The 24,747-nt window shown below is 38.7% G+C and overlaps 2 long non-coding RNA genes across 6 annotated transcripts; one reads left to right on the top strand and one right to left on the bottom strand.

Annotated features, from left to right (window-relative positions):
* Window positions 1–1,750: 1,750 nt before the first annotated feature.
* Window positions 1,751–12,240, bottom strand: LOC311435943. Of its 4 annotated transcripts, none has more exons than XR_014692500.1 (4): window positions 8,893–10,481; window positions 6,210–6,365; window positions 4,691–5,364; window positions 1,751–2,749 (listed from the first exon to the last, which is right to left on the bottom strand). It is a non-coding gene; the product is annotated as an uncharacterized lncRNA (long non-coding RNA). The 4 variants fall into 4 exon arrangements; XR_014692498.1 differs by lacking the exon at window positions 1,751–2,749 and adding an exon at window positions 12,132–12,240 and having other exon boundaries at window positions 3,883–5,364; window positions 8,893–9,021; XR_014692499.1 differs by lacking the exon at window positions 1,751–2,749 and adding an exon at window positions 12,132–12,234 and having other exon boundaries at window positions 3,883–5,364; window positions 8,893–9,016.
* A 100-nt stretch (window positions 12,241–12,340) lies between these two features.
* Window positions 12,341–24,368, top strand: LOC311436661. 2 transcript variants are annotated; one of them, XR_014693010.1, is made up of 3 exons: window positions 12,341–12,526; window positions 20,031–20,104; window positions 23,174–24,368. It is a non-coding gene; the product is annotated as an uncharacterized lncRNA (long non-coding RNA). The 2 variants fall into 2 exon arrangements; XR_014693011.1 differs by lacking the exon at window positions 12,341–12,526 and adding an exon at window positions 14,138–14,547.
* The last annotated feature ends 379 nt before the right edge of the window (window positions 24,369–24,747 follow it).

Here is a 24,747-nt window from a genome sequence, read left to right as displayed (position 1 = left end):
TGTTCCTAGCACACAGCTCAGGGATACTTTCTTCACTGTCACAGGCCCTTAATACTGACTTGATTTATTTCCTTGATGAGTTACAGTTAACGACAAAGAGTTGTTGTTTTTTCCTTAAAGAAAATCTTTGTGTTTTGGCTCCCTGGGCAGTGCTCCTAGTTGAGAAACCTTCCAGGTGGTTTCTCATCCATTTCAGGAGTCCCTCTAGTGGTGTCATCCTGGAAATTTTACATTCCCAAATTATTACAGAGTAAATGCAAATCAAAATTAAGAATTATTTTAATGAATTCTGTCATTAAAGAAAATAAAGTAACTTTATGAAATCTGAATGTGTTTGGTATCATTGCTCTTAAACTTGTGGAAAATCATCTACCAGGGCAATTCCACTGACTTTGGCTTAACAGTAGTTGATGTTATTTTCAATGACAGCTGGGCAAGATCCCCAATTTTCATGCAAACATGAAACAAACTAAAATTATGATGATTTTTTCAACATGCAAAATGTTCTCAGCTTTTCTTAGAAAAATATTTGAGGAAATTTATTTTGAGAAAATTATATTTCTATGGTGACCTTGTGAGGGACAACTTCAGTATTACCAGTGTGCAAACTAAAAATGTGTAGTTCAAGCTGGTGTGTAGTGTTCACAAACAGAACCTGAGAAAATAGATGATATTTGTGATTACTTGAAGCCATAACATATTAGGAATAAAATAACAGTAAAAGATTGGAAGTGAAATGGAAACAGCTGAAAGTGAGTTAGAAGAACGGAGAAATGCAGAAGTTCTCTGAAACAAACATTGTGTGTGTGTGTGTGTTTCTTTTTTTCTTTGTTTTGACTGTTGATTTTAAGCAATATAGTTGGGAAGATAGTAAGAACCTCATTTAGTCCTAGGGCCTTTTTTAGCTTCTGGGCTTCAGGGCCATTCAAGCAGATCTGCAAAATGTGGTTTGCTCTGAACCTTTGAGTGGTGAACTGCAGCATAGAAGGGTGGCAGAAATTAGGCTGTGACCTACATGAGAGTACACTCTGTCCTTACTGGCTGCATGGCCAGAAGCACGTTCAGCACCACCAACCACACAGATGGGGAAAGGAATTTTGTTTGCTGCCCAGGTCAGGTTGAAAGGGCTGTACTGGAAGAACAAGGCACTGCTGCTACAGCAGCCAAGACTGTCCTGAAAATGCAGTGGATAGAGTCGTGCAGCTATTGGTAAATATGGGCACTTAAAGTTTATTCATCTTGCCTTTTAGCCAGACACATCCCAACCACTCCTTGCTGCTCCTCCTGGAGCCTCAGCCACCTGAGGGGATGTGCTTTTCCCAAAACACCAGGGAACAACAGGGGGAAAGCATGTATACTCTTATTTGGTTAGGCACTGAATTTGATCAAAATTCAGCTTTATCTGGGAATAAAACATTAACTCTGTTAGTCTGAGGGATCAAGGGGTTCACAATGGAGAAATCAAATTAATTTAATCAAATTAATTAAACCATCCGTGCCTCTGTGGTGTGATGTTTATCTTAAGAAATGTGGTGGATGAAATCTTCAAGGGCACTGGCTTAGACCTACTATTAAAGTCAATAAAAGGAAGGCACAAACTACAATTTTTCTATAATTCTAAATATTAACTTTAGCAAAGGGACTTACGAACAGCTGTTTTGCTTGAGTTACAGGTGCTTTGGGTATCACAATTTTGCATTCCTCAGTAGTGTATTTGAATATTGAAAGTGTCATCCAAAACACATTTCAATTTCCTTGACTTCAAATTTTAATTGATTTTTTTTTTTTAGTCAGAAATGTACTCTATACACATACATATATACAACAAACTAAAATAAAGAACAGAAATAAGATGTGGGCTCACAAATTACTCTTTTAATTTCAAAACACAATGCAGAGAACTATTACTGCCTGATATTAGTGTTTATGCCTCTGCATACAGAAGTGTGCTGACTATGGAGGGAAGGTTTGGGATCTGGAATCAATACTGAGTGCTGAAGTAGCTTTTAGATGTTCATCTCCTGCTGTGCATAGTCTAATTTGCATTTTTTTGATATCTCATATGGAATGTTACTGGAGGAGAGGAGTCCACTTTATCTCAGCAAGAAATCTAGGGAAGTCAGTAGTTGAGAATAATGGATCATCAGGAAGTAAATGTAGGGATAATGCATGCAGTGAAAACTTCAGCTATGAAACTTGTTTTGGAGGAGAGCAGGCAAACATCTTTGCTTGATTTTTACTATTAGAAATTAAATTGTCATACCAGTATGGAGAATGATTGGGTATAACAGTTACATTTAGGTTTTACAGCTGAAGTCCCCAGAAGAATGTCATCTATTCATTTGATCTAGCCTACAAAGATAAATATCCCTGCTTGAGTTTTCGGAACAAGTGGTCATTTGGGAGAAATGATCTCTGTAATTTTCCTTCCTCTATTATAAAACTCCCCTCTCCCCTCCCCCACCCCTTCCATACACACGCTGTTATAAAGCAGTACCCCTAGCAAAAACCCTCTCTCATCATAGCACATGGATTTGTGAACTCTTTTAACGGTATCGGAAAATTTCTTTGCCTTCCTGAAAGAGTTCTCAGATGGAATTACAAATGTATGTAACAAGTCTTATGCTACCAGCCGGAATCTAGATGCACAAGTGCTTAAACACTTAGAAGTTTTAGGAACAGGCTGTGCATTCATGTGAGAGAGTCCTTGCCTTCTCTTACTGCTTCAGTTTTCCAAAGCCCCCAGAACCTTTAGAGACAAAAATACAACAAAAAGTTGTGGTCATTTGGGTGTTAATTCCTTTTGGTGCTTTTGAAAGTTCACACTGTTTTGCTAGGAGAAACATTCTCAAAAGACTCATCCCAACCAGAGTTCATTCTTACATGAGGGGAAGGACGTAAGAGGGTTTTCCTGAAATATTTCCTCCTTTGTTATATGCAGTGTGCAGCTACCCTTGCCCAGCATCCTGTGCCTTATCCATCTTCTTTATTCCTCTGTAAAGAGTGGATGTAAGAGCTCTTTCCAACCCTCTGAGGGCACTGGGCAGGTTACAGGCTATGACGTCCTTGCATATTGTGCCCATTGAAGGTGAATATGAGAAGCAGAGGTTCTTTTGGAGCATTTCCCTCTGACTTGTCCAGAAAGAGCCCCTGGAAGGACAGTGAGGGCTACCTGCCCCTGCTCTGAGCTTGCAGAGGTGGCACTGCTTTTCTGTGACCCTCCATGCATTAATTATTTATTTTTGAAAAATACCCTAAGGAATCAATGCATTATTTGGCTTGCAAGTATTTTTCTGTGCTATTTGCTGAGGTGTTAACCATACCTCTGTTTTTACTTGCCTGGCAACTAGCAATACTCTTTACTTAAATGTCTTCTACTGACTAGTAGAATTCAACCACTTTGAAAAAGAAATATTAAAACAGTTCTGTTATACACCAATATTTTAGTACTACCCTGCTTTTTCTAAAGTAATTAAATAGAAACTGAGAAAACGTTTAATTTTAAAACACATTCATTTGTCTTTAGGCTTTCAAGTAACCTTATTACTGCACCTACTTCAAGTGAACAAATGGAAAATTCTGTTCCTCTCAACCCACACTGAGCTAGTTTTATTTATTTATTATTATTATTATTATTATTTATTTGCTAAGGGGGGAAGTCTAGGACTTTTATCTTGTGCACAGAACATTGGTAGGAAAAAATATATAGCTTTTTGAATCTATGGCCTAACTAAAAAAAAAAAAAAAAAAGGATGGGGAGAATAAATAATTTCAAACTAAAATTTTGGTATTTTTCTTAAAGATGGGGAAAAATATCTTAGGTAAAATAAAAGTCTAGTTTTCTTTTTTTTTTTTCTTTTATTATGGGGAAAAAAAGTGGAAAATAGGAAAAAAATTGGGAAAAACTTCTTAAGAAAGCTACGTTTTAGCATTTTGAAGATAAAAGTTGAATTTTATTTTATTTTATTTTATTTTATTTTATTTATTTTATTATTTTTTTTTTCTCCCTTGATCTGGAACAAACTGCTAAATTTAATCCAAATGCTTGAATAGTTTCATTCCTCTTGACTCAGCATTTCTCAGAGAATGCTGTCTGGGGGAAAGCCTCTCCAAACTCCAAGCTACTGTGAATTCAGTGGGAAAATGCACACATGGGAGCTGCCAGGAAGGATCACATATGTGCCCAGGGCACAGCAGGGTGCTGAGGTCCCACAGTACAGTGGAGTCAGGGGAGGAAATGCGGACACCACAGGATGGCTTTCTTGAAATCAGATAGATCTAGTATTATAGGACAGGATATCCTATATAATGTGCTTCTTATAATCTTATGTAATAGGATATAATACATAATTTAATATAATAATTATAATAACAGGATAGTTCCTATAATATTGGATATAGTAATAATAGGATAATTCCTATAATATATGATGTTCTATAATATAAGTGATCAGGTATCATGATATTTCCACCTTAGGGAATATGAAGCTGTGCACTTCAGGCTAACAAAATAATTATTTCCAGGCCTCTAGTAGCTTTGGCATCATCTGTCTTTTTGCTGCCACTACTGGGATTTGCAAGGAGTACAGAGGGGGAAAGGAGAGAGAGGGAGAGCAACATCTGAATCAGCTCAGCTCAGACACAGCAGTGTGATCCAGACAAAAAGAATGAAGCTAAAGGTCACCCATACCTGCCTGCATGTGCAGCTGTGCAGAGTTTCACCTATGTGAGTCATTTGCTCTTTCAAACTTCAAAATAAGCAAAGGAAAATCTTGAAAAGAACCATCAGCTTGGCCAAACTAGTTTCTCAAGTGAGGGAAATATTCTTCCTAAACAGACAAAAGAATTAAAAAGGATAATTTTTTATGAAGTGAAGGAGAGAAGGGAGGAAACAGAAAAATGGAGCACGTAAGTGTATTATCTGTATTTTGTCAGAATAACCACCATTGTGTAGCAGACACCTCTTTTGTTATTTGCCAGCCTGTGGGGTGAAAGCCCAGCAGTGGCTGTACACTCGGCAAGAGGTGGCATTTCAGCTGGAAGAGGTTTCCGCTTTGAGTCATGAACTGGGTCACCACCTAATGAAGTCTCAAATAGACTTCCTCCCCACTGCAGAATCGTTTAAAGATGAGAGAGGAAAGTGCAAGCATGAAAACCCATTATAATATATAGCTGCACTAAGCCTTTGAGTAATGGAAAGTACATGCTGTATCTCACTGATGTCCAATTCCAGCTCGGGGTCCACATCAGCTCCTAGCAACATCTGCTACAGCAGAATCTCTCAGCAACAGAAGATCCACTGTGGTGACATTGTAGCTGTGTCAAATGACATCCACTCTCTCACAGCTGTGGGTCTGAACACCACTGCAGGGAAAAAAGATGGACTTTGGCTCAATGCATTCCTAGAAGAGGTCTATTTCCTTGGCTCCTAGAGCATCTTTTTACACTAGGAGTGATACAAGCTTCAAGTGAGACAAGCTCGTTCCCTTCATTGAATATTTTTTACCATGAGGTGTAATTTACACCTGTGAGCCCAAAGAAGTGAATCTTGAACCCTGTACTGTTTTGTTTAACACTCAGATTTCAGCTAGAGGTATGAGGTTTACACATCTTGCCACCCAAATTGCTCTCAAGCTCAGGGTCACTGTCCATCAGGAAGAGCTTTAGGGAAGTTCCATCCACTGCTTATGTGCCTGAACAGTCTTGGCAGCTCTTCATGTGGTTTGGGTGCTTCAGTACAACAGCAGGAGAGGCCAGATGGGCCATTTGTGGGCTGCATGTAATGCTCTTAATGTGTACTGGAAATGGGAATATTGGATGAGCTACATAAGATAGATGTAGACATACTTTCTACTAAGTGTATAGTCAGTCTTCGTAAGTATGGTATACACTGTTCATATTTCTATCCATTAAATTCATCAGTACAATAAAGGCAGTTTAGATGGGTAATGAAAAGTCCTCTATTTTACCTTAATCTGGCACATAATTTTACCTGTCAACAATCTGCAGTACAGAAGGTTATTGCTGAAATTCCTGGCTCTAGAAGTTACCGAGGTACTTATGAAAATGTACTTAACTGCCAGTGAGTCAGCATTCACAGGTCTGAAACTGATTTCCAGGAATTATGTGGTTTACGAGACTTGACTTCCAAACCTGGCAACTGACACAGCAAGAGAAAGCACAAAATCTCAAATGCAAACCCTAAATACCTTTCAAATGCAAACCGTGGTAAGAAAACTGTCAGTCTCTTGAGACATATCTGCACCTGTCATTTAAAATTAGAGGGTAGTGGAGAAATAATCCACTTCAATCATTTTGTCTTTGGGGACGTGGTTTCTTCACTGATGTCAAGTCCAAAGATCCTGCTGAAATAGAAAAAGGAAGCACTCTTTAAATTTAACAGTAGTAATGAAGACCATTCCTACTCTTTTGGACCCATTAAATGTGGAATGAAAGCATTTGGTATATTACCAGCATCATAACAACTGACAGTATCTGCTTCTGGCAGTGCTATGTGAGCAGAGAAGAGGTAACAGGCTGCTGGCAGCAGAAGTTTCAGTATTATTATTTAACGTTGATTTTCCAGTGGATTCCAGGAACACTTTGGCCAGGCCCATTTCCAAAGATGAGTTCCAAATAATACAAGTGCTTTTCAGGTAGAAATGAGAAAATGTTCAGGTCCTATTTAGGAAATGAGGCCAATAATTTATTTAGAGAGTTAACACAAGGAAAGTGACCCTTCCCAGGTGCCCCACAGCCACTAAGTGGGATTCACTAGTAGCAATCCTTTAGGGAGAAGAATTTGTGCTCCTGGCAGTGCTTTCAGTAGCTGACTATGTGCTTGGAAATAGGTTGCTGTCTGTCTCATTTCCTTAATTTCCTGGCTCTGCATCTTACTTTTCAGAGATATACTTCTTTTCATTAAATATGGTATGGTAAAGGGATGTAATTCTGGGATCCAAAGCAGTAGCAGAGCTACTCAGTATGAAGGTGATGCAATTGTGTAAGACCCCATGGGTGGAAGGGGAGTCCATACTCCAGAATGAAAAATGACTCAAGGCAGTGCCAGTGCCTCGTGGCTGCAGTTTGCTGGAGTGAGGCAGAGAATCCACCCCTTGCACTAGAGCCTTGGATAACTAAATGTTAGTGTTTCCCTTACTGTGGTTTATGTTTAATTGAAGTGAGGCACATGAAGGAAAAGAACCAACAAAATTTATGTTGGGTCTTGTAGATACTTGTGAAGAGTGCCTTTCAGGACTTTTATTGTCCATCTAACAACTGCCTTGCTGTAGAAACTACCATCCTTTTTTCTCTGCTTGGTAAATGTTGCCGAGGGATACAAAAATATTATAGAAAGCTTTATTAGAGGAAACATTGAGTTTCTTTTCTTTTCTCTTGCTTATGGAAAAAAAAAAGTAGTTACATGGCAAGTTCCCAGTGTCAAGTAATCTGCAGTATCTTGCATTGCTATTGGTCCATTTTCAGACCTGGTTATGTCATGAAAACAAATTGCCCTTAACTTGTGAGAACAGTTAATGGCCTCAGGCTCATTAGAACAGGTCAAGTCATCACCATGATCATCTAAAAAGTTTAGTAGATTTTGCTTAATAATGTAGTGGATTAGGCTTGTAGTATGAAGATAAATTAAAAATAAAATTAAAAAATAAATAAATTAATTTAAAATAAAAAAAGTCCCAGTGGGATACTACCACTAGAGCACAGAAAATATTCCTCTGGCTAATATTCTAGAATCAGCCTTGGAAAGTTATTATTATTGTTATTATTTTAATTAATTAATTTATTTTTTTTTCCTCCAAGTTGCAATACCCCAAGCTAAACATTTAAGTTCCATCTGGAAGCCTACAAGTGATATGACTAGATTTTGCTTCAACAGATGTAATCCTCTTCAAGTTTGTATGGATGAAGAAGAAATCTTTGTGTACAATTTAGTTTATTCTCAAAACAACAAAGGTATTTATTTACAAGTACAATATCCTAACCAAGGTAAAATGAGGTTAGAAATATTAATGGGCACTAGTGTGTGTGGTAGTAGCATGGCACCATCAGAGGTCTGACAGCATTCTTCAGTTGCTTTTTTTTGGATGTGAACATCATAATGTTCACAGGCTGCTTAGAATGAAACACTGTCTGTACAAAACAAAACAAAACAAAAAAACAACAACCAACTAACCGACCAACCAACCAACCAAAAACCTCAGAAGAATTATTCTTTCTCTAATGAATATTGTACTGGAAACATGCCAAAATATGTAAGCAAAATAGTCTACGTCTGTATATGAGCAGGTAAATATATACACATAAATAACCTGTGATCTTTATTGCATATAAAGCAATAATGTTCTTGGAATCCTAAATAACCCAACGACAATCAGTGAGAATGCAGCTTGCTAGACTAGGTTCCTGTGCATATAAAGAGTTGGATGAAAGCTTGACATTTCAATAAGCATTAAATATATAGTTGATATAGCACTTGAAGAAGGCAGCTGTAAATTATTTCTTATCACAGCTTCAATAGACCACTTACATTTTATCTGCAGAAGAGAATTTCAGTGGTTGCTTTAGATGTGACTGCTTAAATTCAAAGAAGAAAATGTTTTAACCAGGACACCTTTTCATCTACTTCTGTTTTGATGAGGGTAATTTATGCTCTTATTAAATCATCTATTAGTAATCAGGTGAGAAAAGACAGAAGGGTAAGCATGTTGGAAAATAAAGTAGAAAGTGTTAAGAAAGGTTCCCATATTGTGTTTTGCAGGCTGCAGAATGTGGCTTTAACATTGTAGCAAAGCCAAGGAGAGACTCTCCTCTACAAAAGCAGAAGGTCCAGTTGATTTCAACTGGCTCCATATGGGTAGCCACTGAGCCACATACCTTCAGTCCTGGAAGGATTCTTTCCCGGACATGCAGAAAAAGGTGGAAATCTGAAGTGAGAGCTGCTCAGCCATGGGCAAGCTCTGGAACGAGTGCAAATCTTCATATCACCACAGCCTTACTCCTGGGCTGGTAGGGGAGATATAGTTTCAGTGCTTGCTTGTTATTCCTATTTGTTTCAGAAATTTTGCACTAACATATTTACCTATCTGCTCATTTCAAAGGTCCCCACTATATGAGAAAATGATCAAATAATAATCCTAGAGGATACATGGTGCCCCTTTACTTTAGTTTAATTGCATTTTAAAATTAGATATTTTGGTGTGGCTTGGCCTTTGTTTCCACCATGTCTATCTGATTCATTAATAACTGCCTATGGTGAAGCAGCAGCTTCACTAATGATGGAACACATGGAATATAAATTTAACACCAATACTGGTGTTAATTTTTTTTATATATTTCAACCATTTTTAGGGCTGCTTGTCTCTGTGTAATCTATTGGGGCTTAATATTATAGCAAATCATCTGAATTTGTCTTGCTGTGGGGGTGATAGGTATCAACCAGATGCTCATTCCCACACCAGACAGTTACTGAAGAATCTGCACAGTAGTTACAACTTCTCAAAGAGCCAACTTTGCTATTAAAACTGTGGCAAAACTTCACTGACACTATGGGGGGTGAGACCCTGCAAAAGCCACTGTGATGATAAAATATTAAAAAATATATAAAGCTTTAAAAAATCCCAACTAATACTGTTTCATGTGGCTATCCCAATTCTCTCACACAAATGCTATCACTCCATTTCTCATTATTTATATTCAGTGTGGTTCTTAAGAGAGCAGTGAGCAACATGCCATTTTGGAACTGCTGTTACCAAGGGCATACACAGTTTAATTATTAAAACAAAGCTGTTGTGTAGCATGCTCTAAGTGTCACTGCTGCCACTTAGAAACTGATGTGATTTGCATTTCTTTTAATAAATTAGGTATTTAATTACATTATAAATGTAACCTCTAATTGAAGTACCTTCTCCCTGTGGGCAGAACTCCATAATAATTTGCACAAGCTACCCAGAAGTGGGTGCATGCTGCTGCAGAAATGGAAACCTCACTAATAAGCACTTAAGCATCATTCTTGAAGATTTTTGCAACTTAATGGACTTTCCCCCAGGGTATCTCTTTGGAGGATTTGTTCTGCTGTATTGTGTTGCCTTTTGCTCATCCTCTACTTCTGGCCATTTGTTTGTTTGCACTTTTCTCCTTGATAGCTTTTATTTTTCATACCTGGATGTCCACTGCTATCTCCACAGTATGTAGAGGTGGATGCAATTCCTTGTCCTTGGATATTTCATAAGAATGGTGTTACTCTATTGTCCTAAACCTATTTAACTGCCTAAACACAGATTAAAATTTTAATATCTCTAGTGTTACTAAATTATTAAGTGAGTTCAGATATGTCAGTTTTCCATGAGTAGTAACTCATGGTCACAATTTAAAAGAGCAGTTCCCTGCTGAGGTTGCCAAGCAAAACTTCATTAAATGCTGAAGTACTATTTCAGTCTGACTGCTAAAGATTTAACAGATTTAAAGATATTTATTTACCTTAGCCTCTTGACTAGATCTCGTCTAAGCTGTTATTTTCTTCTTGTCTAAAATTTGTTGTCAATTCAGTAAGGAATTTCATTAATAAATTATTTTATTATTTTTTCTTTAAATTACTTCAAACTGTTTGTGACCAATTTAACTCACAAAGCAACTGAGTCAATGAATTCAAATAATACATGCCCATATTTCTTATGTTTAGAGAGTGTTGTGAAGTTAGTGAAAACAGAGTATAAATTAATATATTTAACCAAAAGTAGTGTTTGATTGCAGGTCATAAAAAAGTGTTAGGAAGGATTAGACAACAAAAATAATAATTTGTGCCGCGCAGCTGAAAAGCAGCTGCTCAGCTTCTTGCACTGATTGATATTTTCAAGGTTATCCCTGGACTTGACTTCTGCATTTGCTGCCAGCTCTGTTGGCTTCCTGTTGGCTCTGTTGGCTTCCATGGGGATGTGAAAACCTGAACAACCAAGGCATGCTCATGACAGTTACAAGTTTTGAGGTGATCTCAGGATCAGCAGTGTAATTCAATTGCTAAACCAAGGATGAGGGCTCTGAGGAGAGGAAAAGACATTAAGACTGTGTTCTGACAGCTTGAAAGAGTCTCTCACCCCCAAATACCAGGAATTTTGACATCACATTAGAAACTACAGTCTCTCTAGTATAGTAACTTACCCCTGTCTACAGACAGTACCAGACACCAGACTCACCTCCCAGGAAATAAAAGAACAAAAAAAGGCCATTTATGGATAGCTTACAGTTCAGTTTTTTCCCAGCTCCCAGAGAAATTTTTCCTTTTTAGATTCTTATTTAAACCCTCTCTTCATTTCTCATGTTTTCTGTATGTTTTTGAACTATGGTCTTCGTTCTTTCTCTCACTGGTTAAATGCACAGTGTTGGTGACATACTTGTTGGTGACTTTGCTGTTAATTTATTAACTTTTACTATGCTTTTCCCAGTTCTCATGGTAGGAGAAAGATGATCAGATGTTTGCCATCTAAAAAAAACCCTGATATTTAAATTCCTTGCAGTGCAGTTTCCTGTATTAGGACAGGTGAGGTAAATAAGAACTGGGTGACCATAGAAAAGTCTCATCTGTCAAAGAGAACTTGAGCAAGATCATGCTGAAGATGGACAAATTCTTACAGTTTCTGGTTACTCTCTATATGTTGTGCACAACACATGAACCTTCTCAATTTCTCCAGGAGACATTCAAAGATTTCCCCTCTCCCTTTCCCCAGACCTCTTCTTTTGAAAGATGAAGCCTGAATTTCAAATATAAGATAAGCAGACCATTTAATTAGTTTAGGACTTTCCTGTCTGTGGACAGATTAATTATATTTGTTTCTCTAAAGAATAACAGTTCCTTTTCACTTATAGTTGAGAATGCAATGCCATTTATTTTTCTTTCTATAAATTGTGTTGCTAAATACCTTGTTCATCTTGTTAGCAGAGTAAATGAAAAAACATGAAAACATCATTTCTGGAGGAGAAACAGCATGAAACCAATCTGGCTGCAACATGTATGTTTGTAAACACTGGACCACATTCTCAACTGCATAGCTTCATTGACTTTGATTAGTAAAGATCTGGTCTACTGGTTTTCTCTCAGATAAATATTAATGTGCACTTACTTCTGTCTCAAAATGGATCTCATTGATATCAAATGCAGAAAGGACAGCTGAAACAAGGCTTCCTGGATAAGACTTCTCCTAATGGAGGCCATGGTATTTTCACAAGTTGTTTGCACCGCCCCCATGCCCACCCCCAGGAGGGTCTCTTTGGCTTTTAGAGTTGAGTTAGTGATTGTGGGAGGGTGGGAGGAGAGGCAGGGGAGTGATAAGGGCATAGAGGAATGGGCACATTTGATCTGCTTGGGTGAGCAGTAGGGGACATTGAGGACAGGCATATAGGTGTACAGAATATAATGTGTACATGGGGCAGGGAAAGAGAGGCAGCTGATTTACCATGAGGAATGTCACTTCTCCATCTTCCTGGAGACATGACATTATCAGAGGCCAGCTCTCCTGTGAGTAAGCAGATAGTTTAGGGTGGTCATTCTATGCCTGCTAGTATGTATTTTGCACTTTTAGTATCATCAATAATCACATCTGTAGCTTCACTGAGAAGACAATGAAAAAGAAGAGGGGAACATGAGAGTTCACATAACCTTTTTGGTCAGGTTATCTTATTGTAGCTGAGGACTTAACATTAATGAGGATGAGTATTGTACAATAGTCTTGGGGTGGCCAGTAGCAGACTTGCCACCACAGGGCTTAGCGTGGTAGGATCTTGCTCATTCCTTATTTGCTACTACTAACTAATTAAACTTGATTAGATAATCACAGTGAAGTTGGATGAGCAGCAAAGGATTTGCTTTTTGGGTATACCTGTTTAGAATTTGCTGATTCTCAAGATGTTTATGATGGCTTTTTCTTGGTTATCCCAATGGCCATTCAGTGATATGAAAAATTTCTCATTTCTTCCCCTCTGCCCCCTCACCCCACCCCACCTGTCAGCACTGTAGGTATTGTACATCTTTTGACTGTAAGGCACAGTATATCTCTGGCTATCCAAATTAAGTTTTCTGCTAAATCCCTGAACCACTAAAGAGTGACATCACAGGATTCAGCACAGCTGTGGGGTCATGTGTAACATGAATTTGGAAGATAGATGTGAGCAGAAATGTAGGAAGCTCCTGAACAATACCACTGGGAAAAATAAGTGGTCTGTACAACATATGTAATGGGAAAGGAGAAACTATCACCTAAAGCTGGCTGTAGGAAGTTTGGGGATGATCATGATGCTTCAGGCTGCTGGCAGGATATTTATTCTCTCCCAGCTGATCTCTGCTTACAGCAAGTGGCAGGGGTGCCAGCTGTTTTATGTAGGGGGGCAAAAAGCTAAATCATGCTCTCCATAACTCCCTACGGCTTTGCTCCATGTGCCTTTGCTCCATGACATATGGCTTTATTATGAGAGTCACCTTCAGCTTGGGAAGTGTCTTTTCACTGCCTGGGACACGTTTGACTCCCTCCTGCCATCTGTATCTGAGACAGTTTGAAATTGTGTTTGTCTGGAGTGTGTTCATGGTTTGATAGGGAAAAAACTCAGAGCTGAGGATGGCTAAGATGTTTTTTTAGTAAAGGCTAAAGTGAATGTTCATACAGGAGATACCAGTGATTGCTTTCTAGAGCAAGTGTTACAGTGGTTTCCTCATGATATTTTTTTCCACAAAAATAAGAATATTCAAAGTTACGTGACTTGTAGTACACCTGATTTCAGTAAAGACTAATTTAATATACCGTGTCTTTCATAAGTAGTTTTGATTGATGTCTCTTTGTTCTTTTATTTAATCCAAATGCAAAAAGGCATTAACTTGTGCTAATTAATTTATTTGTGTTAATTAGCATCTATTGACTCATCCTTCTGTATTGCACTGAAATTCGAGGTGTGCTGGGAATCAGGTGTGGTTTAGCATGCCAACAAAATAAAAGTATTTGGGGGCTGTAGGTTAGTTATATGACTACCGTATATACAAGCATTTTAGAAGTAGAAAGCACTGACTTTAGGCTGCTGGTTAGAGGAAAGCCCTTGTTTTTCAGACTGTGATATGGCTTTGTTTGTAGTGCTGGCTTTTTACAACCAATTATACTTATATACAGAATTATAGTTCACAGAAATATCACTGCATTTGAAAAAAACAATTTCCATTGTTCTAGAAATGATGGATGGTATAAGCCACTGACGGTGGGGAAGTTGATGACAAAGTGTCACATATAAGGACTGGAGGAAAACCAGCTCTACGTAGACTGGGGTGTCAACAAAAACCATGAGATGGATGTGGCTTTTGGTTTCCCTTGAGGAACTGCCAGCAGGGCAGGACCCTCTGCTTGACTGAGGAGATCAGTAGAAGGAGCACAAAGATGCAGTTTGGATGTCCTGCATGGGGAAACATTTTTGTTGTGGCTGCTCCCGGTTAGAGGAGCTTTCCCAAATGTGCAATACCTGGGAAGAACATTTGAGCTTGGCCAAGACAAAATGCTCAAGGTGGGTATGAGAAAGGGGGGCTTAGGAACATCATCAGCTGTTTGTCCTTCCTTCTATCCTTCTGCTGGCCATGCAGAGGCTCAGTTCTGACCACTTCTGATTTCTGCCTCAGTCCTTCTGTTTTTCACCCTGGAAACACTTCCTCCACACCAAGTTGACTGGTCCTGCAAGGGAGACAGCTTGGAGGGCTGCAAGACATTTTCTTCACACCTGTTTTTTTCTGCCTCTCTCAGGTAAAAAGTGATAGGCAAATAAAGTGTTCTTTCAAGTCTGGCCAACACAGATGTAGATCTTGTGCAGTTGACAAGAGGGAAAAAAGTAATCATTTAAAAAACAGTTACTGCTCTCAGTTTCCATGGCTTCAAAGGTGAACTTTTCCCTTTTTCTCTTCTCCTGATGAACCTCAGAGCCTCAGCTCAATCTTGGGGGGATTTTTTTGGTCATTCTTGATGTTTTTTCCTGCACATGCCTTGGTTCCAAGCCAAGATAACCCACCCTTCCCTTGGCAGGTGCCTGCAGTGCTCAGATGGAGGCCACAGTTGGGTGCCAGGACAGGCAGCTTGTCCACAGGTGGCACATTACTCTGAGCAGCATCTGGCAGAGATTTTCAGATCTGCTGTGAGAAAGGCCGTATGTAATTGTGTCTGCATCTCCCTGGGGAATTTTTGGAGCTAGGAAAGGAGAAGAAGAAACTAACTTTGAACCATAAGACTGATTATATAAATATATATATATATATATATATATATATATATATATAATGGTAGATGTGGTGCTTTTTATTCATTTCCTTGGGGTTTTGTACCATCTCAAATCAGACCTTGTTACGATAGTTATTTTCCATAGAAGGAATTGACAGATTTTGTAAGCATCCTATCCACTGAAACATGTGCACCGAATTCTGCTTACTAGGCTGTACTGTACATTTCCAGCAAGGATACTTTGTGGTTGAAGAATGCGAAATATTTAGGGTAGGTGGAAAAGGTGAAGGCACAAATTGGAAGGAAAGTAAGGATCAAAGAATGGCCAGTGGTGGGGACCTCCCATGGTGAGTGGGTTATGTTGGTTATTGCCTCCTGCATTGCACGTCTTCTGGCATGGGAAACACCACCAGAAAAAGACAAATGGTGATGAGGATGGCAGTCTTGAGAAGAACAGAAAACACTCAAATGTGAGTGGATGACAAGAAGGCTTCTTCTCTTTCCTTTCCCACCTTGACCATGTAGGATACTTAGAGAAAGGTGGAAGTGAATACTGACATAAGCCCACAAAACCATGCCAGGTGTATGATAGACTTTAAAATCAACTGTTTACAACAAAGCCAAACACTGTGAACTAAATGATGCTTACTTGTGTCTTCTGTTCTGGGAAGGCTTCCAAGCTGGGTGGGAAGTGACCTAGAAAATTTCCCAGCAAGGACAAAGTACAGGTGTGCCAACACACACCTTAGTGCTGTACCATGCAAGGGACTTGACAGAAGCTCAAACACATGTACAGGATGTGCCGTATTTCACAAGCTACTATGATAGGCTGTGCTCTGCACAAGTGCTTACTGACAGGTAGCATCTACTGGTTTTCTCCCACTGCAGCTGAGAAGACCTGATGTATTTGTGGCAGGATCTTGAAGCAAATTTCCTTCTCTGGCTCTTCTTCCTGCATTAACTACCAAATATAGGGGAATCTTTTGCCCTTTCTGACATAGGGTTCTTGATTTATAGTTTCAGTTCATTTAAAAACTGCTAAAAACTACACCGGGGAGGTGGATTTTCACATTTGGAGAGCGAATCTCTCTCCATCAGATGGTCTGGTAAAGTAGAGCATCATAGTTTGGGTGAGTCTGAGAAGATTCTCACTTGGGAATGAGAGACAGCAGCATTTGTTTCCAAATTGCTTTATATTTTGTAGAGTTGCTTCCATTTGTGAGGCTTTAAAATGAAATGAAATTTAAATGGTGGCATTTTGGCTTTATTTTAACCAAATGTTTAGATTTTTAGGCAGTGGCGAGTCAGGCCCAGAATTAAACATCTTAATTATCTGTTGCTGAAGGAAATCCCCCTAGGAAATGAAGTTATAATTTCATCTGTCTTTAAAATTTTAACTCTGCCTTTAATCATGTCTCTTGCAATACTTCCCCTGTTACCCCCAAAAGTGTAAGTTCTCAGATTTCTTTCAGTTTCTGCACTAGAAAAACTGACAAATCGTCATGTTTGGAAGCACCTGTGGCAGGGAAAGAAATCAGCCAGTTACTACCTCTTGAAATGAATTCATGCAAGGTTATCTTATGAATCCAGCTGTCAGAATTTCAAACAATACAAGCAGGAGTCACAGCATTTCAACCTACCGTGTTTCTGGGAACCGCTCTTTTTCTTTGCACTCTGCAAAGTGAGTGAATGCATTCCTATTTACATAGCAAATTAGAGGTTTTCATGACTATTGATTAGCTAACTTCAGAAACTGCTATAAAGAGGTAAAACATACTATTGACATGTGATATGCATCATGTTTAGAATTTGCTTGGTTTCTGAAATCATCATATCTGTTCAAATGTTTAGTTAATTCCTAAAACTTTTGTATAAATTCCCCAGAGGAAAGGTTTATGGAACTTGCAATTGTACAAGTAGACCATGTTTTCTGTCCTTAGGAGCAGACTTTGACATACCGGCTTTGTAGCTCAAAGGCTTGATTGTTATTTAACTTTAATTGCTTTTATGGCCATATAGGCTTTGTTTTATCCTTCTGCATGAAACCAAATTCATTTTATTGCTGTATTAAAGGGTATGGGTACAAAGGACAAAAATAGAATACTTCAACTACATGCTTCTAATTTTTCCCACTCAAAGATTTTTCATGCGATGGAAAATAAGTACATTTCCAGAACATAAACTAAATGCCTGGGAAGCAAATACTGCAAACATAGGGGACTATTCTGCATATGTTCAAGCCATTTGAGGACTGAATGAATCAGCTTATAGCCACTGTGGGATTATTTTTTAAGGCTTTCTGCTCATGCACTACCAATTCAACAGGAGTTGCTAGTGGTGTTTGAAAAGGTGAGAACAGTTATCCATATGTTGGTAGCTACTCACACAGGTATGAAACATAAACATTTTTATCATAGAACAAATGCTTTCAGTTTAAAATTACCCATAGCATATTTATGAACTTTAGATCTATCAGAATTTACGGAATCTCTATATAAAAGCAGCATGGTGTCCTAATAAAAATAATTTTTATCTGACTTGAAAATACTATAGAAGGGCATGCTTATATTTAAGTCTGATTAGATCTTCTCTAGTGAGAAGATCTAATTGTGGTAGCCACCACTGTAAGAATACGTACATGATATTAGATGTGCAAGGTTGGTTTGGAAAAATAAATATCTAGTAAATTTTGCTGATTAGTCAAGGTGGACTGTTTTTGTCAGCCTGAAAATACTAGGAACTAAATTACTACAACAATAGAGCCTCATTTTATTTACAGAGGTGGCTGGGAAACAGTTGGATCATGACTTGTTGTGGAGAACTTAATCTGCTAAAACAGGAGTTTTTATTGCTGTCTTTCCAAAAGAGGGATCTGTATCATCAGTGGTCTGTTGAAGACTGCTATTAAATAACACACATTAGACAAGTCACTGGGCTGTTCAAGATAATATCAGTGCTTAGCTACAGCAGATTTTATTTTAATCATAAAGTCATAATTATAGCTTCACTACAGGCAAAAGAAATCTTGGCTCTGAACTTGCATTCTTTCTATAATTTTACTTATCTTGTGCATTTTCTAGTTCTTGTCAATGGAGATATGGGGTTGGACATCCAGTGAAGATCTGTTGGGTTGAACAGCTCAGATACATTAACTTTCCACAAAGCTTGAAGCATTTCTTTCTAGCTTTGTTGAAGGTGTGGTCTCCTTGGCCTCTTGGTTGGATTTTTTATTTATTTTATTTTATTTATTATTTTTTTAAAGCACACAAGCTAAAGTTGTTGCTAAATCTCTGACAAAGAAAAATGTCAGATGACAGTAAGTGATCTTTACTACTCTAAAGTGCAAGAACAGTGAAAAAGTAAATGAATGCTTTTTAGATACAAAATATGTTTGCATAGCTGTAAAAATCTGGCAAGCAGATGGCACCACGTTGAACTTCAATAGGAAATCAGAACTGCAAAACCACTATTTGTTACCAGGTTGCTATTGAAGAGCCTGATTATGATGAGTGATAGGAGTCCCTGTGATGAACCCCTTCCTCAGGCTGGCAAGCAGTTGTTCCCATGAAGAGTTGCAATGATTCCAGCATGCTGGCTTTCTCCCCAGTGCAAGGCAAGCACAAAAGCTGGTCCAAATCTTTAGTTATAAAACAATATGTTGATCATCAATATTTGTTCTGAGGACTGGAAAATGATAAGATTAAGAGTTTATCCATAATTACTTGCATGTGCTTAACCCATGGTGAGTGAAGGCTAATATGACTGGGCTTAACTCAGCACTGAGCTCCGCTGAGTTGTGCTGATTTAGCACAAGGTAAAAACATGCATATGAAAAGCTACCATGGCCCAGCTGACACATGGAAATTCTTTAAGTTCTGGTAACTTCTAAGTCTGCAGCAGGAAAGAGACTTTTACGGGAAAATCCTGTCTGCACAAAGTGGGGTAATTTCAGGGGGGGAAGCACAGAGCCTGGTACAATTATTAGCTTCTGAGCAGGAGGGTATATGAGAAGCCAAGCATGTCAGGGATGCAAAAATATATCTAGAAACCCGGATAAATCCTTCTGGGAGCTGTTGGAAAGAACAGGAGACAGTCTAAGTAATTCTGAGACATCACAATATGGAGCAATGCTGCTTTCATGGTGCTTGGGTCACACAACACTGTCTGAAAAACCTTGTATCTTGTGTGTTGTCACTGAAGGGCAGAGCACAGCTCAGCTAAGCTCATTGCTGCGGGCTTCATCAGAAGAGGCCATGAAAGTTTTCAAGGATTGGTAGCTTGCTTCTAAAGTTCTTGTCAGTTAATCTTAGGGAAGAATGAGAAGTGTTGTTTCTATTAGCCTAGCTAAAGTTAGGCTCTGACTTTGTTTCAAGTCAGTGTTTTTCCTACACTCAGGTATTTCTGAATACCTTTCACAGATCCTTGTATGAAAGGTAACACAGAAGAAAAAAATCCATCTATGTTGATGGGCTTATGCAAGAGTGCCTCATGTCCTCCCCTTCTGTGAGAGTTTGTGCTTCTGCAGGGAAATATTTCAAGCATGAAGACAGAGAAACTATAAACTACTTGTATAAGAGACAAAATATTTTAAAACCTCTAAATGCCACATAGGCCTTGGAGACAGTTATTATGCAGTGAATTCCTGAAACTCTTTTGGAGAAGGGTCAATGAGAACATCTATAGAAAACAAACATGTTGGTCTGAGATGCAGTGGATCTTTTTGCAACCCTGTATTTTGACATTTCCTCTATGTTTTGTTTTTCTTTGTCTCTTGATTCCTAGGAAGATCTCTGGGGACCTGTGCTTTCACTGCTATGCAGACATTGACACTGGCACAGTTCCGCAAAATATCTAAGGTACAGTTTTCACGGGCAAATGTAGAACAAGGGATAGCAGCAGAAGGGAGGAGGACAATGATGAATAAAGTGATGTTGTGCATTTCTGGGAAGAGCCTGGGACTCTTGTACTAGGAGCCCAAAGCTAGACTTGGAGTTCTAGAGCTGGCCTCATTGATGCCAAATAGAGAGCAATGACAAATTGCTCTTGTGACTTTCTTTTAAGTCTGTAATATGATCCAAACCCTAATGTCATAAATTAAGTAAATAAATAAATGAAGTGCATATTTTAAATGTTTTGTGACGAGAATGTAAACATAAATAAGCCATGGCTCTTTGTAAGGAAGTAAATTATGTGGCTTCACATGCTGGCTTCTACAGTTTTTGCCAAAATAGCTTTATTTCACAAGGAACAGTGTAATCCATGATTAAAAATGACTTAGAAGTGGAGATTATAATCAAAATAATTTAGGATTTGTACTTAAAAATTAAAATGCAGCAAATTAAACACTGAAGTAGAAAAACCAACAATAGATGTGGAAGAAAGACAGATTTACATGTTTAGCTTTATGGCTGATATGACAGCATAGTCTTAATTTCTTAAATTCAGACATACCTGAAATTGAGATAAAAATAGATTTTTTACTGCCTTTGGATCATGGAAATATATTGCACTTATGCAGTGTTGCCAAGATTTTTCTACCAAGGAATAATGTAACCATTAACAATTGCAGTCACCTGCCTTTGTAAGAAAACTGCTGGTCTGCTTAAGGATCGGACCACTGGTGCCAGTTGATTGCTTCACTTGAGTGCAATAGAAGTGAATACATGTCCTAGAATTGACGCTCATTTATTGTCCCTAGATCCTGCTAATGATAGCTAATCTCACCAATCTTTTTCTGTCAAAACTGTCAAATTCAGATACCTTAAACTAGGCTTGTAACTCCAAAGTTATAAACTCTGCAACTGCAGGGAAGAATCAGCTGCATAAATATCATACCCACAGCTGATAGTGTTGATTGATGATGGGATTGTCTTGGGATCCAGCTGTCTCTATTAAATAAAGAATATGGGCTGACAAAGTGCATACTAATTTAAGCTTCCCAGAAAGTCATCCTGTGTACTGAGGGACACTCACTGTGCTAGAATAAGACTGCAAAGTCTCTACCTACCTACCAACCATACTCCTGTGTCTAACACATCACCGTTTTTTTTTTTTTGTATTGCAGCATATACTTCTTTTTGTTTTGTTTTGTTTTATTTCTTCTTTTCCAGTGTTTCCCAGTGCTTCTGCAGCTGCATTCAGCCTTCTGTCATTACAGAGGGGTGGAGGGTCTGAAGCCAATTCCAGGCTTGCAGGAAAGGATTTCTGAATAAATAATACCATGGGCAGAAATACACTTCTGCTGCATTGGTTGCTTTTGCAGAGTGTATTGAAAAACCTGCCTGGAGTCATGCAAATGCAATGTAATGTTAGGAAGCTGAACTTGTGTTTTTATTTTCATTTATAAGAGAAAATCTGAAATGTGAAAATACATTTAATATGATGGAAATGGCTTAAATTTTTTGGTGAAGGAAGAAAATTCACACAGGAAGATCCAAGTTCAAATTAATTAAAATGTGATCATGAAAGACTGGTGGAGGGCTTCTAGTCTGAAAGGCAGCTCATTACCTGTCTATTAATAGCAGGCTATTTGTAGAGGTGGTCCAAGTGAAATGCATGGCAGTATCCACCATTTTGTTTTCATGTTCAATTTGACAGGAGTCACTGGAAATTACACTCACAGGTCTGATGGGATTCTTGTGGCTAGCAAAAGCGGGAACGATTCAATATTATGAAGTATTTATAAGTCCCTAAGGCACACTTACAGATGTCCTTGGCAACAACAATTTCCAGTCCGTTATTAGCTTTAAAAGCTAAAAGCAGATCTGTAGACCTTTTCTAGGCACCAAAAAGCAGCAAATGCTGACAGACAAGTAGTGAGTAGGCAGGTCCCACTCTACCCACCTCTGATAACAATCAAGTCCCTGTATTGTGCATTAGCTTCAGGGAATGGATTAGCCCTTTTGGCAGCCCACTATAAAGCACTTTGCAGTAATCTCATTTTGAGATCTGAAAGGCATGAATCATCCAGGTCAAGTTTAAATCATGCTTTGAGGGCCAGATTCTTATCTTGCTTGTGCCTCAATGAATAGAGAGCTATTACATTAGAGCTGATGGTGTTATGCATCCATGTAACGTCAGCAGGCAGGTAGTCAGAATTGGGCCCTAAGACTGAAAAATTGTCATACTGGTAAAAATTAGATGAGGTAGGAAGTAGGGGTTGCTATTTATAACAGCAAATAATAAACTACTTCTAGCACTGAATGAGGAGCTTTCTTACAATAAAGAAAAGGGAATGGTCCCATTTCAACTAAATATTTAAGCTCCTTGCTGATGAGGTTCCTACTTCTCCACTGTGTTTACTGCGCTTTTTCCGTGACAAAACTATAACTATTTCCCCGGCAGACACAAATGTAGGGACACACACATTCTCACATCACATAAATGCCCATCTGGCTTGGGATGAGGTCTCTTACTTTTGACCACTTCCAGTCAGTGCATGAAAGAGGTGGCAGGTACGAAAGGTGGCAGATCATGGCCTGCTAGATGACTTTGTCCAGGCTTGTGTCCTGTTCTCTATTCATATCTGAAGGATTGCAGAAAAAGGGTGCTAAATTGATGCTGACTGTGGGCAGCTGTTCTAGGGGCTGTGTTAGTCATGTAAGAAGTATCTCTGACATCTTCCCAGTTTGTTCAGTTCTGAGACTACTGACTTCAGCATAAGCAAGCTGCAGGCTACACCCTTAAAACGATGCATATGTTTTTCAATTTCATACCATTTAAACAAAGTACACAGCACCGAAATGTGTTTCTCATTTTTATCTTGAGGTGAAAGATGTAAATACTTTAGCCTCCTCAGACATACTCTTACTAATAGCTGGTAGGGCATGTGTTTATACACTTTTCAAGGCATCTGGCCCTGCAGCCTGTCTCCCTTCTTATCCTCACCTTCCCATTTAAATTGCTTGCACTTTTCTTATTTGTAGGTTCGTGGTAAGCAGAGCAGACTTATTTCACTGGTGTAGAGAACAAGGGGTGTGCCCACTGCTAATGCAAGAATTTGCTGAAGAGTTGCAGATAGCTTTTCCTCTGTAAACTCTTCACTCAACCTGTCAACCCTTTCCCGAAGGTTTCCTTTGGCAATGCATTTAAAAACTGCTTGGATCTCAAGAGCTTCAAACGTAGAGGATGTAAACCATGGTCCAGAAGTCTGAAACAGAACAAGATGCTGCATTATCCAATGACCTGGAATAAAAGCAAAAGGGGCTCAGAAGAGCTTGCAGGGGTCAGGCAGTCTGTGACCTGCCTTGCAGCAAGCTCAGATCTACCCAGGACATAACTGACAAATGCTGGTCTGCCTTGTTCTTAAAAAAATCTCCTGTGGAGAGATTCTGCTACCTCGTGAAGCATACTGTTCTGGTAACTACTTGTCCACAGCTGCCTGTTGATTTGTAACAGCCCTGAGAAGATGGATAAGTCTCAACATAGAATCCCCTACTTGGTTACTCTACTGCTGTTAAAAAAAAAAAAAAAATGGTTTTGGTCTGTACCAGAATATTCATTTTTGAAGGTTATAACATGGGGAAGACTGGAGCTCTTCACATTTCAAGTATATTCTCCAACTTTGGAAGCAAAATGAGAAGGGTCCCCCAGTGATCCTGAGCTCAAAAACAAGGCAAACCTATGGAAACTGAAATTTCAGCAAACACCAGCCAAGTTCAGACTTCTAGGCTTGTTAGGCGTCTGGCTACACATCAAGGAGTCTGTCAGCCCTATGAAATGCATTTCTAAGCACTACTATGGGCAGCGTGGGCAGGGAGGTGGAAGGGGAGACAAATTTCCCTTGAAAGGTTAAATTAAACCCATGTGTCCCTGATAAATAAGCAAATTACTGAATTGGCACATTCCTATAGGAAAAGAGAGAGTCCAGTCAATGATTGCTAACCATCCTTTCAGAACCTTACCTCCTTCCACAATGTTATTATCAAATATGCTACTCCTTTCCCCTCAGATAGTTGTAACAATATTTTTCCATGGATTCTGTGGGTCATGGTACAGATGCAAGGTTCTTTAAGGTCATTCTACAAGATCTTTTTTTTTGTGTGCTTTCTTGTATCAGGCTTCTGCATGGACAGACTCCAACTTTAGTCTGAAAGTTTTCCAGACAAGAGCCTTTTTGCACATGGGTTTTGTGAAAGTGATCTAATATACGGATGAAAAATACTGAACTTTGTATATGTCTGCAGTTTTGTGTCAGTGTATGCCTTACAGCCTGCAATATAATCAGCTTTCATTATGATTAATACTGAGCTGATAAGGAAACAAACTGCTTGCATACAGACATTTCAGGGGAATGTCTCTCTGAGTGGGTTCAGCTCTTGGGTTTACTTTCCAAGAACTGCAAAGATGTAGTTAGGCCTTTTCAGTTTGTCTGTTTATCAGCCAGAACACCAATATTTACCATTCAGCACATTGTTTGATCCTTCCATTAATGTCTTCCCACCTCCTGACAATGCCTTTGCAAAAGTTAAAAAGAGACCTCAGCTACAGCAAGAGCTTT

Source organism: Aythya ferina (assembly GCF_964211825.1).
Source record: "Aythya ferina genome assembly, chromosome: 4".
NCBI classification, from domain to species: domain Eukaryota; kingdom Metazoa; phylum Chordata; class Aves; order Anseriformes; family Anatidae; genus Aythya; species Aythya ferina.
This window is presented reverse-complemented; position numbering and strand designations above follow the sequence as displayed.